Below are 18758 nucleotides of genomic sequence, written 5' to 3' on the forward strand. Positions count from 1 at the left end.
CACTGACCCAGGAACCTATCCTTGTAACAAAGCCCGATGCCAACTCTGTCCACATATCTATTCAAGTGACATCATCATAGGACCTAATCACATCAGCCATACCATCAGGGGCTCGTTCACCTGCACATCTACCAATGTGCTATATGCCATCATGTGCCAGCAATGCCCCTCTGCCATGTACATGGGCCAAACCGGACAGTCTCTAGACAAAAGAATTCATGGACACAAATCTGACATCAGGAATCATAATACTCAAAAACCAGTGGGAGAACACTTTAACCTGTCTGGTCATTCAATGACAGACCTGCGAGTGGCTATTTTACAACAGAAAAACTTCAAAAACAGACTCCAACGAGAGACTGCTGAGCTGGAATTGATATGCAAACTAGATACAATCAATTTAGGATTGAATAAGGACTGGGAATGGCAGAGCCATTACAAACATTGAATCTATCTCCCCTTGTAAGTATTCTCACACTTCTTATCAAACTGTCTGTACTGGGCTATCTTGATTATCACTTCAAAAGTTTTTTTTTTTTCTTTCTCTTACTTAATTGGCCTCTCAGAGTTGGTAAGACAACTCCCACCTGTTTATGCTCTCTGTATGTGGATATATATATCTCCTCAATATATGTTCCATTCTATATGCATCCGAAGAAGTGGGCTGTAGCCCACGAAAGCTTATGCTCTAATAAATTTGTTAGTCTCTAAGGTGCCACAAGTACTCCTGTTCTTTTTGCAGATTTATCAGGTTATTCTCCACTGGCTTGAAGCGGAACCTGGAATAAAACCTATTTGCAGACACAGCCAAAATGAGTGCTCCATACCAACAGCAGCCTAAACTAGGGCTGGTCTGTATTTCGGTGTAGATTTCAAACCAGATGGATGCTGTCCGTAATATTGTTTGGGTATTAGAATTTTCACTTACTTTTGAAATAAATTATTATATAGCCTCAGTTGAGACTCATAGCCTCAGACTGGTGGTGCCAATGACATTTTAATTTATAGTGAAGTATGGGCAAAACTAAACATAGAAGCCCAAGTGAAAGTCAGACACTAAAAACTAGAGCATAAAAATGGGAAAACCTGGCCCAATTGTCCAAAACAGCAAGCAGAATGCAGAGAGGCAATTGCAGCAGCAGTATTATTTCATTTTAATGTGCCTGAGAAAATGAGAACTCAGCCCCAAAATATGGGCAAGCTCACTTTTTATTGAACAACCCCATTCAAAGACTTAACTATACTTAGACAAATGGTCAGAATTTCCGCCGCAGATTGTGGCCAACTGTCACTGTTGCCAACTCTGGCAATTCTTTCGCAAATCTCACAGTATTTACTGTTTTTCTTAAAGCCTCAGCTTTTATGCTCAGAAACCAGATTGTTAAGAAACAGGACCCAAAACAGATGATTTGGCTCCTGCCTCATGATTTTAAACTTAAGTGTGGTTTACATAGTTTTTTACTGATATAACTATTTCAGCGGTGGGGTTTTTTTATACAAAGAAGTTATACTAGTGCAATTCCTAGGCCTGGTCCCAACTAAGCCCCCACTTCGGACTAAGGTACGCAAATTCAGCTATGTTAATAATGTAGCTGAATTCGAAGTACCTTAGTCCGAACTTACCGCGGGTCCAGACGCGGCAGGGAGGCTCCCCTGTCGATGCCGCGTACTCCTCTCACCGAGCTGGAGTACCAGCGTCGACGGCAAGCACTTCCGGGATCGATCCCAGAACATTGATTACCTGCCGCCGGACCCTCCGGTAAGTGAAGACGTACCCCTAGAGTGGACACAGTTATACTGATATAAAGGTACCTTACACTGGTAAAGCTTATTCTCCTTCCCTTAAGCCTTGTCTACATTAGAAAGGGCTTGCCAGTATAGCTATACTCAAAACTCCTCCTAGTGCAGATGTAACACCAACAGGTTGTTGGCGGGCAGGATCAAACTGGGGACCTCTGCAGCTTAGTGCATGAGCCTCTACCGCATGATCTAAAAGCCAACTGGCTGGGTGCCCTGCCAGTCTCTGTGAGGGAGGCAGTCAGGCAGCCTTCGGCGGCATGCCTGCAGGAGGTCCGCCGGTCCTGCGGCTTCAGCGGCATTTCGGCGGCGGGTACGCCGAATCCGCAGGACCGTGCTTGGGGCGGCAAAAAAGCTAGAGCCACCCCTGTGTAGAGCTGACTCCTTTAACTCTAAGTGGTCTCGGTGCCACTAGATGGGACAGAGCACCACACCCAGGAGGTGTGTGGGTTACACAGACACATCGTATACTAGCAAAAGAGTGCTTTGGGCGGTATAGCTTAGGCCAGTTCCTAGACAAAATAAGCCATGTTCAGCTGTGAGGAAGGATTGTCTAGTGGCTAGGGCACTAGAGTGAGACACCCATTACCTGGGTTCAATTCTTGGCTCAGCCACAGACTTTCTGTGTGGCTCTGGCCAAGTTAGTTAGGCCAGAATAAAGTGGATGCAAGACAGATTACAATAACCTATGTGAGTGTCTACAGTAAAATTTTGCTCCTGTTGACTTAACTGCCCTGCTACGCCAACTTAAGATCTCCATCTCCTCGAGAGGCCTAGTAGAGCAACGTTGATGTAGTTAGGTTGACTTAGTGTCAGACAGTGCATTGCTCTCAGCAGCCATCCTACGATGCCCCACACTGACTGCAATCGGTGTAAGCGCTCCTGCTGAGGATGCGCACTGCCGACACTAGGAGTGTAGTGTGGAGACCAGGGGTGAAAGTAAGTTAGGACACTTACTGGTACGGGCTGGGGGGTCCTTCAGCCCCTGGAATGGGAGGGGCCTCGGGCAGAAGGGGGCGGGGCTGGGGGTCAGCATCCCTCAACCAGCCCTTCCAGGCCGCCTGGCCCGCACCGCCCAGGGCTCCCGTGTTGATTTAAAGGGCCCGGGGCTCCGGACGCCGCTGCTGCGCTAGCCCTTTCAAATCGCCGGCCCCAGGGCAACTGCTCCCTTTGCCCCCGCGCCCGTCAGAGGCTGCAGGGGTGGAGGGGGCAATGGGGCAGGGACATTAAAGCGCTGCAGGGCCCTTTGCCGTGGCAGTGCTTTAACATTGCTGCGCCCGCTGCTTTAATGTAGGCTGGGTATGGGCCGGTGCGGGTTCTTACTGGTACGGAGTACCAGCCCGTACCGGCTCACCTTCACCCCTGGTGGAGACACAAAAGCCATTTAGTTATTGTGGTGACTGTATGGTGGTGAAACCAAGGTCAACGTCCTTTGGTAGTGTAGACAATGCCCTTAATCTACCCTATCCTGTCTCCCCATCTGTGGGATGACACTTTCCTACTTGCTAGAACACGGTGAGGATAAAATCCCTGAATGATGGTAGGATGACACTGAACACCTGATACTGAACACCTCTTTGGCTTCATGTTGATGAAAGGTCGTGTTTACATGTAGGACAGTGACCATCTGGACAGCAAGGGGGTGGGGAGCAGGGTAGAGGCTCTTCTGCTTTTCCACGTGGCTAGGTTCAGATTTTTATTTTATGCTACTCTTTAGTTCTGTTCTGCAGGAATCCACCCCCCCTCCCCGCCACAGCCCCTCTCCTCCTGCCCTTTAAACCCTGTTCCTCCCTGTGCAGACATGTCTCCCTGGCTGTGACTCACTCGCTCTCTCTTTCCCTCTGGCTCTGGCCCTTTGCTGATCTCTTGCAACGAGCACACACAGCAGCTCAGGGAAGGGAAAGGGCTCTCTCCGCTTTACGGCTGCTGAAAACCCTCCCTCCCCAGCCAGCTCAGTGCAGCCGCGCCGCGCCGCGCCCGGGCTCGCTCCTCTCCAAGGTAATGGGACACGCGGAGATGAATTGCACAGGGCGGGGGCAAGTTTGCCAACTCCGCGGCGCCCCCGGGTAGAAGCGCCTGGGCGAACGCCCCCCGCCGGGTGCAGCCTGCAGGCGAGTAGGGCGCTGCTGCTGCTCCAGCTGTGTCCAGCTGCAAGCGCGCTGCGCCCGGGTTCTGCCCCCTCCCCCGCCGGAGCTCGCCGCTCGGGCTCGCCTCCCTTCCAAGCAGCGGTGTGATGGGCTGTTCCAAACGGGGGGGGGAGGAAGTCTCTGACACTCAGCTGAGGCTTGGTCCAGAGCAGTTGCAGAAGCCTGCCAGCTGGAGCCATTTCCTGACCCGGGGGTGGCCAGAGGGATCGGTGGGGTGTGCTTCGAGATCAGTGCGGGTCCTTGCTCCTCACTCGGTCCTCTCTTGTGGTGGCAATACTGTGTGAACGTGTTTGTAGCAGAAGCGAAGCCCCAGCAGTGCGATCGGCCAGGGCTAGCTAGAGTGCCATTCATTGTGTAACAAGTCACGCCTGGGTCTGTGGGAGAGAAACTGACCAGAGAACTCCTGGCGGGTGGGACCGGGCATACTCCTTCCGAACGGGGGAAATCCCTCTCCGAATGACGCTGAGGCGAGCTCAGCAGTGTTTTCAAGAAATCTTCTTTGAACCCGAGGGAAGAATGATGAAAAGGGATAAAACCTCCCGTCCTTACTCAGGCAAAGCTCCCACTGACTTTGCTGGAAGTTTTGCCTGAGGAAAGAACGCAGTATTTGGCTTTAACGTTGATCTTATTTTGGTCTTTTAAAACACATTTTTAAAAAGGCAGGGCATTTCGATCTCCGACGTTGCATGAGCATCCGGCAGTAGGCATAAATATATATTCAAAGAAGTGTTGGAAATAACATAACGGGACAAAGGTTTGTGAAAGCAAAGGTACCGATTATTTTTTTTAAAAGAATCGGGAAATACTTAGAGGCTCTTTTGAGAATAGAGAAGACATCTTGATGGGGTGTGTGAACTGTTTGTTCCAACAGAGTTTCTGTATCAAAATGCAGAAATACTTTAAAGACTTAAATGGTCTGTATCAAAATGAGGTTTGCTGCTAAATTTGCTCACCAGTAACAAGAAGTCAGCAAACTTTGAAAAATTGGTTGTCTCTTTCTTGTTGTTGCAGGGCATATTAGATGTCAGACAAAACTGGAAATTAAGTATTCTGACACTGTCATCTGCATAATGCAAATAGAAGGTGATTCAAGCTACCCAGAAACATAACATTTTAAACTCAGCATGATTTCTCTCTTGTCGCTGGGTCTAAGGTGCTGTCTTGAATTCATTAAAATTTTGCAACGTAACAGGCAATCTGCATTGCAAATATCCCTTACACTAATATGATTAGTTGCAGTGTCACAGTGTTTGATTCTAAAATTTTAACTTGTTGCCTTGAGTTACTCAGACCGTAGATTATTTTATTGTTTGTTCTTTGTGCAGTTAGGGATGAACATCTTTTTAACTTGTAAAATTGATGAGAAACAGAAAATGTAGCCTCTGTTACACTTAAAAAAAAAAAAAAAGAAAAAAAGCTTAGCACACTTAGAGGAACTGAATTCTGCTCTGATCCCTTATGAGGCTTTGAAGGATTTTTAACAATTTCAGAGGTGTGAAGAAGATCATTAGTGCTGTGTGACTTTTATCAGTGATATTTTAGAAAATTTCCACAAAGGCCAATGTCTCTTAGGTTTTTTAAATAACTATTAAAATCATCATCTAGAAAACCCTGTTTCCAGAAAGCATGCAAAGGTACAAATCTATCCAAACTCTTTCTTCCCATCCAAGGTCCCAGTCCTTCAGTCTTCATTCACTCAAGTAATCCATGCTCATATGGGTAGTTCATTGATTCCAATTTAAACCCTGATCATGCAATGTCATCTGTACTGGTTGCATCCCTGAACCTAGGCAGCACCCCATTCACTTCAGTTAGGGTATGTCTACACTACGAAATTAGTTCGAATTTATAGAAGCCGGTTTTATTGAAATCGGTTGTATACAGCCGATTGTGTATGTCCACACAATAAAATGCTCTAGGTGCTCTAGTCGGCAGACCGCGTCCACAGTACGAGGCTAGCGTCGACTTCCGGAGCATTGCACTATGGGTAGCTATCCCACAGCTATCCCACAGTTCCCGCAGTCTCCGCCGCCCCTTGGAATTCTGGGTTGAGATCCCAATGCCCGGATGATGCAAAACAGTGTCGCGGGCGGTTCTGGGTACATGTCGTCAGGCCCCTCCCTCCCCCGTCACAGCAACGGCAGACAATAGATTCGCGCCTTTTTATCTGGGTTACCTGGGTTACCTGTGCAGACAACATGGAGCCCGCTCAGCACAGCTGAGCTCACCATCACCATATGTCCTCTGGGTGCCGGCAGACGTGGGACTGCATTGCTACACAGCAGCAGCTGCTAACTGCCTTTTGGCGGTAGACGGTGCAGTAGACTGGTAGCCTTCATCGGCGATCTGGGTGCTGGCAGCCGTGGGGCTTGCCTTTTGGCAGTAAATGGTGTATTATGACTGTTAGCCGGCCTATTACAAGTCGGGTCATCGCACGTTAGCAGAGTCTTCCCTGAGCAGCAGCTCGTGCAATAGGCCTGAAGACCATCGTCATACACCGCCCAGTATTTGCTGCCAAGCACCCAGAAAGATGCCGAGGGCTATCAGTCACGCTGCACCGTCGTCTTAAGATGTAAAAAATAGATTTTCTCTGTATTCATTTGCTTCCCCCTCCCTCCGTCAACAGGGTTTTCAGTTTAATCTTTGGGGGGGACCAGTCTGTGACAGTTGTTTGTGTCTCTCCCTGATGCACAGCCACCGTTCTTTATTTTAATTCCCTGTGCCTGTACGCCATGTCGTCACTCGGCCCCCCTCCCTCCTTCCCCTAGGCCGTCAGATACTACGTTTGCGCCACAGCTCGAGCCGAGAAGCGGTTCGCGCCTTTTCTTTGAATTCTGGGTTGAGATCCCAATGCCCGGATGATGCAAAACAGTGTCGCGGGCGGTTCTGGGTACATGTCGTCAGGCCCCTCCCCCCTCGTCACAGCAACGGCAGACAATAGATTCGCGCCTTTTTACCTGGGTTACCTGTGCAGACAACATACCACGGCAAGCATGGAGCCCGCTCAGCTCAGCTGAGCTCACCGTCACCATATGTCCTCTGGGTGCCGGCAGACGTGGGACTGCATTGCTACACAGCAGCAGCTGCTAACTGCCTTTTGGCGGTAGACGGTGTAGCATGAGTGATAGCCGTGGGGCTGGCAGCCGTAGTGCTGCATTGCACCAGCCCCTTGCAGGCGATGGTATATTATGACTGGTACCCGTCGTCGTCGTACTGGTATGGCTGTCAATCATGGCCACCTGGGCAGACATGCTACTGTTTCGATGATGACGGTTACCAGTCATAATATACTATTTTCTGCCAATTGCCCAATATTGTCTGCTAAGCACCCAGAAGAGGCCGAGGGCGATGCTGGGTGCTGGCGGACGTGGGGCTGGCAGACGTGGGGCTGCATTGCTACACAGCAGCAGCCCCTTGCCTTTTGGCAGATGATGGCATATTATGATTGGTATCCGTCATCGTCATACTGGTATGGCTGTCACTCATGCTGCAGCGTCGGCTGCCACCTTAAGATGTAAAAAATAGATTTGTTCTGTGTTCATTTGCTTCCCCTTCCTCCGTGAAATCAACGGCCTGCTAAGCCCAGGGTTTCCAGTTTAATCTTTGGGGGGACCATTCTGTGTGACAGTTGTTTGTGTTTCTCCCTGTTCCTGTACCTGTACGCCATGTCGTCACTCGGCCCTCCCTCCCTCCCGCCCTCCTTCTCCTGGTCCATCAGATACTACTTTCGCGCCTTTTTTCTGACCAGGCGCCATAGCTAGCACTGGGATCATGGAGCCCGCTCAGATCACCGCGGCAATTATGAGCACTATGAACACCACGCGCATTGTCCTGGAGTACATGCAGAGCCAGAACATGCCAAGGCGAAACCCGGACCAGGCGAGGAGGCGATTGCAGCGCGGCGACGAGAGTGATGAGGAAATTGACATGGCCATAGACCTCTCACAAGGCACAGGCCCCAGCAATGTGGAAATCATGGTGTTACTGGGGCAGGTTGATACCGTGGAACGCCGATTCTGGGCCCGGGAAACAAGCACAGACTGGTGGGACCGCATCGTGCTGCAGGTATGGGACGATTCCCAGTGGCTGCGAAACTTTCGCATGCGTAAGGGCACTTTCATGGAACTTTGTGACTTGCTTTCCCCTGCCCTGAAACGCCAGGATACCAAGATGAGAGCAGCCCTCACAGTTGAGAAGCGAGTGGCAATAGCCCTGTGGAAGCTTGCAACGCCAGACAGCTACCGGTCAGTCGGGAATCAATTTGGAGTGGGCAAATCTACGGTGGGGGCTGCTGTGATCCAATTTGCCAGGGCAATGAAAGACCTGGTGATAGCAAGGGTAGTGACTCTGGGCAACGTGCAGTCAATAGTGGATGGTTTTGCTGAAATGGGATTCCCAAACTGTGGCGGGGCCATAGACGGAACCCATATCCCTATCTTGTCACCGGAGCACCAAGCCACCGACTACATAAACCGCAAGGGGTACTTTTCAATGGTGCTGCAAGCCCTGGTGGATCACAAGGGACGTTTCACCAACATCAACGTGGGATGGCCGGGAAAGGTACATGATGCTCGCGTCTTCAGGAACTCTGCTCTGTTTCGAAAGCTGGAGGAAGGGACTTTCTTCCCGGACCAGAAAGTGACCATTGGGGATGTTGAAATGCCTATCGTGATCCTTGGGGACCCAGCCTACCCCTTAATGCCATGGCTCATGAAGCCATACACAGGCAGCCTGGACAGGAGTCAGGACCTGTTCAACTACAGGCTGAGCAAGTGCCGAATGGTGGTGGAATGTGCATTTGGACGTTTAAAAGCGCGCTGGCGCAGCTTACTGACTCGCTCAGACCTCAGCGAAAAGAATATCCCCATTGTTATTGCTGCTTGCTGTGCGCTCCACAATATCTGTGAGAGTAAGGGGGAGACCTTTATGGCGGGGTGGGAGGTTGAGGCAACTCGCCTGGCCGCTGATTACGCGCAGCCAGACACCAGGGCGGTTAGAGGAGCACAGCAGGGCGCGGTGCGCATCAGAGAATCTTTGAAAACGAGTTTTGTGACTGGCCAGGCTACTGTGTGAAACTTCTGTTTGTTTCTCCTTGATGAACCCTCCAACCCCCCCCCCGACCCGGTTCACTCTACTTCCCTGTAAACCAACCACCCCACCCCACCCTCCCCTCCCCTCCCGCTTGCAGAGGCAATAAAGTCATTGTTTTTTCACATTCATGCATTCTTTATTAGTTCCTTACAGAGGTGGGGGGATAATTGCCAAGGTAGCTGGGATGGGTGGGGGAGGAGGGATGGAAAAGGACACACTGCATTTTAAAACTTTAACTCTTATTGAAGCCCAGCCTTCTGATGCTTGGGCGATCATCTGGGGTGGAGTGACTGGGTGGCCGGAGGCCCCCCCACCGTGTTCTTGGGCGTCTGGGTGAGGAAGCTATGGAACTTGGGGAGGAGGGCTGTTGGTTACACAGGGGCTGTAGCGGCGGTCTCTGCTCCTGCTGCCTTTCCTGCAGCTCAACCATACGCTCGAGCATATCACTTTGATGCTCCAGCAGACGGAGCATTGCCTCTTGCCGTCTGTCTGCAAGCTGACGCCACCTATCATCTTCAGCCCGCCACCTCTCCTCTCGTTCATGTTGGGCTTTTCTCATCTCCGACATTGACTGCCTCCACACATTCTGCTGTGCTCTATCAGCCTGGGCGGACATCTGCAGCTCCGTGAACATCTCGTCCCTCGTCTTACGTTTTCTCTTTCTAATGTTCACGAGCCTCTGCGAAGGAGAAACATTTGCAGCTGGTGGAGGAGAAGGGAGAGGTGGTTAAAAAAGACACATTTTAGGGAACAATGGGTACACTCTTTCATTACAAGGTCGCATATTTCGGCTTGCAGGCAGCCATCGTAGGCCACAGTGTTTTGGCTTTTTTAACCTTCTTAACATGTGGGAAAGGTTGCAAACAGCAGCGCATTTCCCATATCAAGGATGAATTGGGTTGTCCATTTAAAATGGGGTTTCAATGTGAAAGGAGGGGGCTGCGGTTTCCCGGTTAACATGCGGCACAAACACAAGTAAACCACCCCCCCCCACACACACACGATTCTCTGGGATGATCACTTCACCCCTCCCCCCCACCGCGTGGTTAACAGCGGGGAACATTTCTGGTCAGAATAGCAGGAACGGGCGCCTCTGAATGTCCCCCTTAATAAAATCACCCCATTTCAACCAGGAGAGCTTTCTGGAGATGTCCCTGGAGGATTTCCGCTCCATCCCCATACACGTTAACAGACTTGCTTGCTTTTTTTTTGTAATGTTTACAAATATTTACAAAGTTACACTCACCAGAGGTCTCCTGTGTGCCCTGAGGGTCTTGGGTGAGTTCGGGGGTTACTGGTTCCAGGTCCAGGGTCACAAACATATCCTGGCTGTTGGGGAAACCGGTTTCTCCGCTTCCTTGCTGCTGTGAGCTACCTACAGTACCTCCATCGTCATCTTCCTCGTTCCCCGAACCGTCTTCCCTGTGTGTTTCTCCAGTGAGAGAGTCATAGCACACGGTTGGGGTAGTGGTGGCTGCACCCCCTAGGATCGCATGCAGCTCCGCGTAGTAGCGGCAAGTTTGCGGCTCTGCCCCGGACCTTCCGTTTGCTTCTCTGGCTTTGTGGTAGGCTTGCCGTAGCTCCTTAATTTTCACGCGGCACTGCTGTGTGTCCCTGTTATGGCCTCGGTCCTTCATGGTCTTGGAGATCTTTTCTAATACTTTTCCATTTCTTTTACTGCTACGGAGTTCAGCTATCACTGCTTCATCTCCCCATATGGCGAGCAGATCTCGTACCTCCCGTTCGGTCCATGCTGGAGCTCTTTTGCGATCCTGGGAGGACTCCATCACGGTTACCTGTGCTGATGAGCTCTGCGTGGTCACCTGTGCTCTCCACGCTGGGCAAACAGGAAATGAAATTCAAACCTTCGCGGGTCTTTTCCTGTCTACCTGGTCAGTGTATCTGAGTTGAGAGCGCTGTCCAGAGCGGTCACAATGAAGCACTGTGGGATAGCTCCCGGAGGCCAATAACATCGAATTCCGTCCACACTACCCCAATTCCGACCCGCAAAGGCCGGTTTTATCGCTAATCCCCTCGTCGGAGGTGGTGTAAAGAAACCGGTTTAAAGGGCCCTTTAAGTCGAAAGAAAGGGCCTCGTTGTGTGGACGTGTCCAGGCTTAATTCGGTTTAACGCTGCTAAAGTCGACCTAAACCCGTAGTGTAGACCAGGCCTTAGACTCTATAGAGGTATAGTCTGCCTATGTGAATTAGAGTTCAGGATTAGGACCATAATTAAGAATTACTATGTAAAGGCTATGGGATTGGCAAATACAGCAAACGAGAACATCACTGAGGACTTTGGCTGACTTCAACTGTACTGACAATTCTATAGTTGAGACATATAAAATGATGGGGTCTAAATTAGCTGTTACCACTCAAGAAAGAGATCTTAGAGTCATTGTGGATAGTTCTCTGAAAACAGCTACTCAATGTGCAGCAGCAGTGAAAAAAATGAACAGAATGTTGGGAATCATTAAGAAAGAGAGAGATAATAAAACCGAAAATATCATATTGCTCTATATAAATCCATGGTACACCCACATCTTGAATACTGCGTGCAGATGTGGTCGCCCCATCTCAAAAAAGATGTATTGGAATTGGAAAAGGTTCAGAAAAGGGCAACAAAAATTATTAGGGGTATGGAACGGCTTCCGTATGAGGAAAGATTAATACGACTGGGACTTTCAGCTTGGAAAAGAGACAACTAAGGGGGGATATGATTGAGGTCTATGACTTGTGTGGAGAAATCAATACTTGTGTGGAGAAAGTAAATAAGGAAGTGTTATTTACTCCTCATAACACAAGAACTAGGGGTCACCAAATGAAATTAATAGGCAGCAGGTTTAAAACAAACAAACAAGGAAATATTTTTTCACACAATGCACCATCAGTCTGTGGAAGTCTTTGCCAGAGGATGTTGTGAAGGCCAAGACTATAACAGGGTTAAAAAAGGAACTAGACAAATTCATGGAGAACAGGTCCATCAATGGCTATTAGCTAGGATGGGCTGGGATGGTGTCCCTAGCCTCTGTTTGCCAGAAGCTGGGAATGGGCAACAGTGGATGGATCACTTGATGATTGCCGATTTTGTTCATTGGCCACTGTCGGAAGATAGGATACTGGGTAGATGGACCTTTGGTCTGACCCAGTATGGCCATTCTTATGCTCATCTAAAGAGAGCAAATCTTTAGTAAGGAAAGAAAACAGATCATTCAGATCTTATTCTGAATATCTTGTTAAAAAATAACCTATTTCATATAGGCTTCTTTTCAAATCACTCAGTACAGTTTTTTATTGATTATTATCATATACAAGCAATTTTGTTAGTAATCTCTATATAGAAGGCATTAGATAGTACGTACTGTAACAATGCCAAACTACTGTATATCAACCAACGCAACATATTTTTAGATTCTTAATCTAGAGAGCCTTTGTAAGAGGCCAAGTACATCCATAATCCAGCATTTATTTCCAGTATCAACAAAATTAGGACGAGAAAAGAGCCTACTCCCAGTTTTGTTCATCTTGCAGTCACAGCATTTCAGTGTAGAGATAAGTCTAGAACAGAAAAGAAGTGCTGTATGTATTACTTGTCTAAAATAATTGAAAAAGAAATGATTTAGAGTTGCAGGCAGGTTGGTTTGTATGTTCTAATTTTATTAAGCAGTGCAATTTTATGCAGAATAAACAGCATTTAATATAATCAATGCAATTATAAAGCATTACGAAATTTTCCTAGAAGGTCCTGCATGTTAACCTATATATTTTAGGTTCCTTATCTTAAGAATTTTCAAACAAGGGTGAAAAGCACTTGATTCTCTTAAGAGATATCAGAAGACCCATTCACATTGCTGAATGTAGAAAATCCTGTTAACCAATCCAATATTAATGGGTTAAATGCTTCAGTTTTTACTCAAGCATAGCAAAGTTGATGTCAATGGGATTTTTTATTCAAGTAAGTAGCACAGAATTTGGTTCATAGTATTATATATGAAGAAGTTGGGGGGGAGGGAGGTTATGTATAGTGAAAACCACCAGTTGTATACATCAGTACAAAGATACTTATGGCTCAAATGGTTGTCACAGGTTGCACTCAGGTTCACTACAGTAACAGCCAGGGCCGGTGCAACCCATTAGGCGACCTAGGCGGTCGCCTAGGGCACTAACATTTGCGGGGCGGTGACTGCGGCAGCCGGATTTTCGGCCACCCTGGTCGTTGTCGGCATTTCTGGGGTGAGACCTTCTGCCACCTCTGTCGGGGGCGGCATTTCGGGGGTGGGGACCTTCTGCCGCCTACGGCGGCAAAAAGGCTGGCAGCGCTCCTGGTAACAGCATCCAATATCTCCTATATCACAAGTTTTCCAGCTTCACTAGAACATGGGCCTGTCTTTCCAAGTTCTTTCATTTACAGTGTGGTTACATAACTGTGTCACCTGCATTTTGGTCTTCCTCTACAAACCTGAGTGGGCAGGCAGGAGGGAACTTGGTTTAAAATGAACTTTCTTCAGTTTAAAAAAATGTTTTCAAAAAGTTAGCTGATGATATGTTGAAACTCCATCTGTAAATCACTGGTAAACAGAGCTGAGTGAATAATTCGTTTTTTTGGTTTGATGGCTGAACCAAAACATATTTTGTTCATGTTGACATAAAATGGAAATGTTTCTCACCAAAACAAAACAACAACAAAAATCATTTCAGGTCGAATGAAGTGTTTTGTTTGACTCAAATGATTTCTTTTGTTTGTTTTCAGGTATATTTACTTCTTTTTTTTTAGAAATAAATCTAGCTAAACTTCTCAACAAAATGTTGTTCTGAAACTGAAAGTCAAAACGTTTTGTTTTGAAAATGTCAAAATATTTTGAATCTTTTTTTGCAGAAACAATTTGTTCACACTTCTGAATTCACAAATAGTTCCAGCTGACCCAAAACTATTTTTGGTGAATAAACTATTTGTTAAAAACAATGTATTGCAGGTCCTATCTGTGCCTTTGGCCATTCATACTTTTGGGCTTTGCAGGTCCCTGCTTCAATCCCCAGTGTGTTGAGCAAGAGGGCAGTCATCACATGTCTACTGTTATTGTTTTGGTAAAATATACATGTTAAATGTTAGTATAGGAACAATATACAGTAAATATCACGGTGAAGAATAAATTACTTCAATTTGTAAATATTTTAAATACGGTTGTGTTGTATATAAATTTCTCCGTGTGTATAGATAGAAGAAAGATCTAGATTATCCATATGTAATTGAATATGGACATATGCAGTATAATGTGAGAGAAGAGGCAAAGTAGTTTTGTGGACTAACCACAGGACATGGAGCTGGGAACTTTTTGCATTCCAGTTCACTAACTTGCTGTATAACCTTGGGTAAATCACTTCCCTTCTGTATGCCAGCTTCCCCATGTGTAAAATGAGGATCATTACACTCATAGGGGTATTCTGAGTATTAAATAACTGTAAAATGTGTGTGCGTGTGCGTACACTACTCTGAATGTTTAAAGCACTATTACATATTATTTTGTAATCGAGAGGATTGTCATCTTCCTTGCCATGAAGACACACCTTGGTGTCATTCTTGCTTTGAGACGCGATTTGCACTTGGTGGCTTTCGTTACCTATAGAAACAATAGCTCCCTGTTATTGTCTCATTCCTTGTGTGGTGGGGCACAGCATACAAACAGTAGTACTGTGCTGGGTCATACTCATTTTTATTATATGCCATACCCTATCTTTTATGTGGTTTTATACAGATAGTCCCAACTCCATATCAATCACGTTTATGTCTCGTCCATATATTTTTGGTAATTTTATGTATGGAGTACAATGATCTTTAGCATGAACCACTACTCAGGACTCTTCTTATGTTGGTGTGAGGAGATAAATCATTTGTCTCTATAAACTTCACAAACAGCAGATCCATGGAGCTTACACTACACGTGTTTCACAAGGCTGCTATATTGGCTACCAATTTTTGCAGCTGTCTTGCTCTGTTGATTATTAGGTTTTTGTGCAATGAAGTGTCGAAATCAAATATCGCTCTAGGTAGAATAGAATCAGTTTAGGAAGCAAAGAATGAGATCTTGGGCAATTTTCTGATTACACTTCAAGCACACAAAGAGACCTGTTTGGGAAAGGGTCCACATGTGTAGTATTCCCTTTTTTAAAGATATAATAAAGCACTCTCATATTATAACTATAGGAATAGCCTTGCCCTCCATAGCAAACGTTGCAGAAATGTTCTGTTTGAACCCCCTGTTTATAACTTTCGGAAACTTTAGCCTTTTGTCAGTAGAATTTTTGGTTTCTTTTTCTCCTTTCCCCTGTGATCGAGTACTTGTCTACACTAAGAATTTGTTTGGTGTATCTTGCCCTGGGGTAGACTGTGCCAATACAAAATAATTTCTGATGCTGGTGGAGAGAGCTGCACTAGGGATTTGCACCAGTGCAGCAGTATTGGTGTAGCTGCTCTAGTGTAAAAAAAATTTGTGTAAACAAGCCCTAGGGGGAGAGTGGGTACATGTTCTCATTGTTTAAAAATTGTCCTTGTGACTTTCTTTGTCATAAGTCTATTGCCTAAAGGGCAAAGGGGTTGAGAGATGAAATTTGGCATGAAAATAGCTCTAATTGAGAAGTGTCTTTCAGTGTTCTTGGGAAAACTGATTTTTGATTTGACAAGAGTTGTGACTTATTAAAGATTTAAAAACTCTGTGCATGGAGGTGCATTTCATGTGTGATGGTCTCACTAGCTTGTGAAATGTGCAGTTGGAGAAGGTTGCACTGTACATGCTTGGCTTGCTATGCTGTAAAGGAGGAAGAGCTATGCAGGAATTTCTTACCTCAACAAATGCACAACTTCTAAGGGTTGAACTTGAGAGTCTCTGTTCTGTGCACCTACCAAAGTGCACAGAAAAGGACTTAGGGTAGAAGATTCTGGTGATGTCAAGCCAAATACACCTCTGCCCCGATATAACGTCACCTGATATAACACAAATTCAGATATAACGCGGTAAAGCAGCGCTCCAGGAGGATGGGGGGGGGGGGGGGCTGCACGCTCCGGCAGATCAAAGCAAGTTCAATATAACGCAGTTTCACCTATAACAGGTATGATTTTTTGGCTATATCGGGGTAGAGGTGTACTTCCATCTTATGGAATTTCTTTTTTCTAGCTTGTACACTTGATTGAAAAACCTATGACATTTCATTTAATGAAACCACATTTAGAAAACATTATGGTTGGGGTGGTTAAGTACTCAGAAGGCAGGAAATGACATAATGAAAGTTTTGCAAACAACATTGATTCTGCTTCTTTATGGCTAGGTATAAAGGCAGAGGACACAGGTGGGCCTGAAGTATATGAATATACAAATATGCTATATCTCTTATTGAGTCAAAGCTCACGTCAGGTCAAAGAGTGAACTCCTGGCCCCCATGAAGTGAAAGGTATTTGCAGCATGAAAGGCAGGGGTCTCAGCCGCCTTCTGCCTCAGTGGCATGCAAAATTAAGAGTTTTACTTCCATTTAAATCCTGACTGTTCCGTGTATTCAATATTGATTTTTTTTTTTAGGTCTTATTTATTTTTACTGAGCAACATATTACTGCAACAATTTTCCAGACCATTGTAAACAGCTCAGTTGGGTCTCTGGACCATATCTGGGCTTAATCATTAATCAGAGTTTAAGGCCAAAAGGGAACACCAGACCATCCGATCTGGCCTCCTGTGTGCCCTAGGCTGCCATCACCACCACCTAGCACTTGTTCACTAAACCCAGCAACCGAGATTAGGTCAAAGCATCACAGCCCACAAGAGACTAGACTATTATGTGCAACCAAAAAAGAATAGGCGAGACCGAGGTGCATCACCAGTGCCCAAGGCCCTTACAGTGGCAGGGAAATGATTGAGATATACCCAGATAATCCTGGCAGGTGATCTGCACCCACATGCTGCAGAGGAAGGCAAACCCCTCCCCCGCCACCCCCCATAACCTGGGATAAAAAATTCCTTCCCAACCCCACATATGGTGATCATTTAGCCTCTGAGCAGGTGAGCAAGAAATCCCTGCCCAATGCCCCATCTCCAGCTGTGGCTGTTCCTGATATTTCAGAGGAAGGAGACAATAAAAAAAACTGCAGAATACATTGGGAGAGAACCCTTCCTGACCCTGCAGGGGGCCAGCTGAAATCCTATTCCTTTCAATGGAATTTGCGACTTTGGAGAAAGTGATTTACAGTGACATAAACCAGAATAAATGGAATATGAGCTTTAATTTACAATGGAAAATGGAAAAAAAAATAGGAATGGGATCCTCCAACATTTCTTGAATTCCCTTTTAACTCCTATGAAAGCAGGCATCTATAGCATGAAGAAAAATAACTTTGAAACCAAACTAATATAGATTTATTTTTAAAACGTTTAGAGTATGCGTGTGTCAAAATACAGTAAGGGCTCAATCCTGCCAACTGCTGAGCACTCTTAACCCATTCCAACAAAGGTTGTAAACACATGCTTAACTTTAGTTTCATTGGACTCACCCACATGCTTAATCATGTGCTTAAAGTTATGCAAGTGCTTTGCTGGATTGGATTGAGAGTGCTCAGTACCTTTCGAGTTTGATCTTAAGTCTCTGCAAGTGTACTGGAATAGAGTGGATCCATAAATCTTACTGTGAAACAAGGATACAATATAGCAAATACATGTCAAAGCTTTGTGTTTTGTGTTCATTGTTAAAGACAAACTCAGTATTAAGGATATTATATAGTCTTGCAAAAAACTGTGCACAGAGTAACTAGGGTAAATCCAAAGTTATATATGGACAAATATGAAAAATACCAAAGTAAATAAAGACAATGAGAATTTTTTCTTGATAGAAACATTGAACATTTTTATTATTTCTTTTAGCACCAACAATGTGCTTAGTTCACTATATGGGTATGTCTATACTTACCTCCGGGTTTGGCGGTAAGCAGTCGATCTTCTGGGATCGATTTATCGCGTCTTGTCTAGACGCGATAAATCGATCCTGGAAGTGCTCGCCGTCGACACCGGTACTTCTGCTCCGCGAGAGGAGTAGGCGGAGTCGAGGGGGGAGCCTGCCTGCCGTGTGTGGACACACAGTAAGTACCTTTAAGTTCGAACTAAGATACTTCGACTTCAACTACGTTATTCACGTAGCTGAAGTTGCGTATCTTAGTTCGAACTGGGGGGTTAGTGTGGACCAGCCCTAAGACACAAAATTAAGGTGGACCCTGCCCTGTAGAGCTTGAGTAATGCCAACAGACCCTGGTCATCGGCTGGCGGAATTGAACATGGGATCTCTGGAGCTTAGTGCATGAGCCTCTACCACATGAGCTAAAAGCCAACTGGCTGTTAGATACCTCTGTAGAGCAGACTCATTAATTCCTTTCTCTCTCACTCTCTCTCGCTCTCTCTCACTCGTGTCTCAGTGCCCCAAGATGGGACAGAACACCACTCCCAAGAGGGTGGGTTACACTTGTATCTAAAAGACCAGCAGGGAGAAGAAGGGACCTACTGAGAACCCATGGAAATATCAGCAAAAAGAAGAACAGGAGTACTTGTGGCACCTTAGAGACTAACAAATTTATTAGAGCATAAGCTTTCGTGGACTACAGCCCACTTCTTCGGATGCATATATGCTTATGCTCTAATAAATTTGTTAGTCTCTAAGGTGCCACAAGTACTCCTGTTCTTCTTTTTGCGGATA

The 18758-nt window shown here is 46.2% G+C and overlaps 1 protein-coding gene across 1 annotated transcript in view; it reads left to right on the forward strand.

The window, feature by feature from the left end:
* Positions 1 to 3575: 3575 nt before the first annotated feature.
* Positions 3576 to 18758, forward strand: part of LOC117882374 (inactive N-acetylated-alpha-linked acidic dipeptidase-like protein 2) — a gene marked incomplete in the record, with an annotated part of 726064 nt that continues 710881 nt past the window's right edge. The window contains 1 exon segment of the mRNA XM_034780534.1: positions 3576 to 3795.

This window comes from Trachemys scripta, chromosome 9 (assembly GCF_013100865.1).
Source record: "Trachemys scripta elegans isolate TJP31775 chromosome 9, CAS_Tse_1.0, whole genome shotgun sequence".
NCBI lineage: Eukaryota > Metazoa > Chordata > Testudines > Emydidae > Trachemys > Trachemys scripta.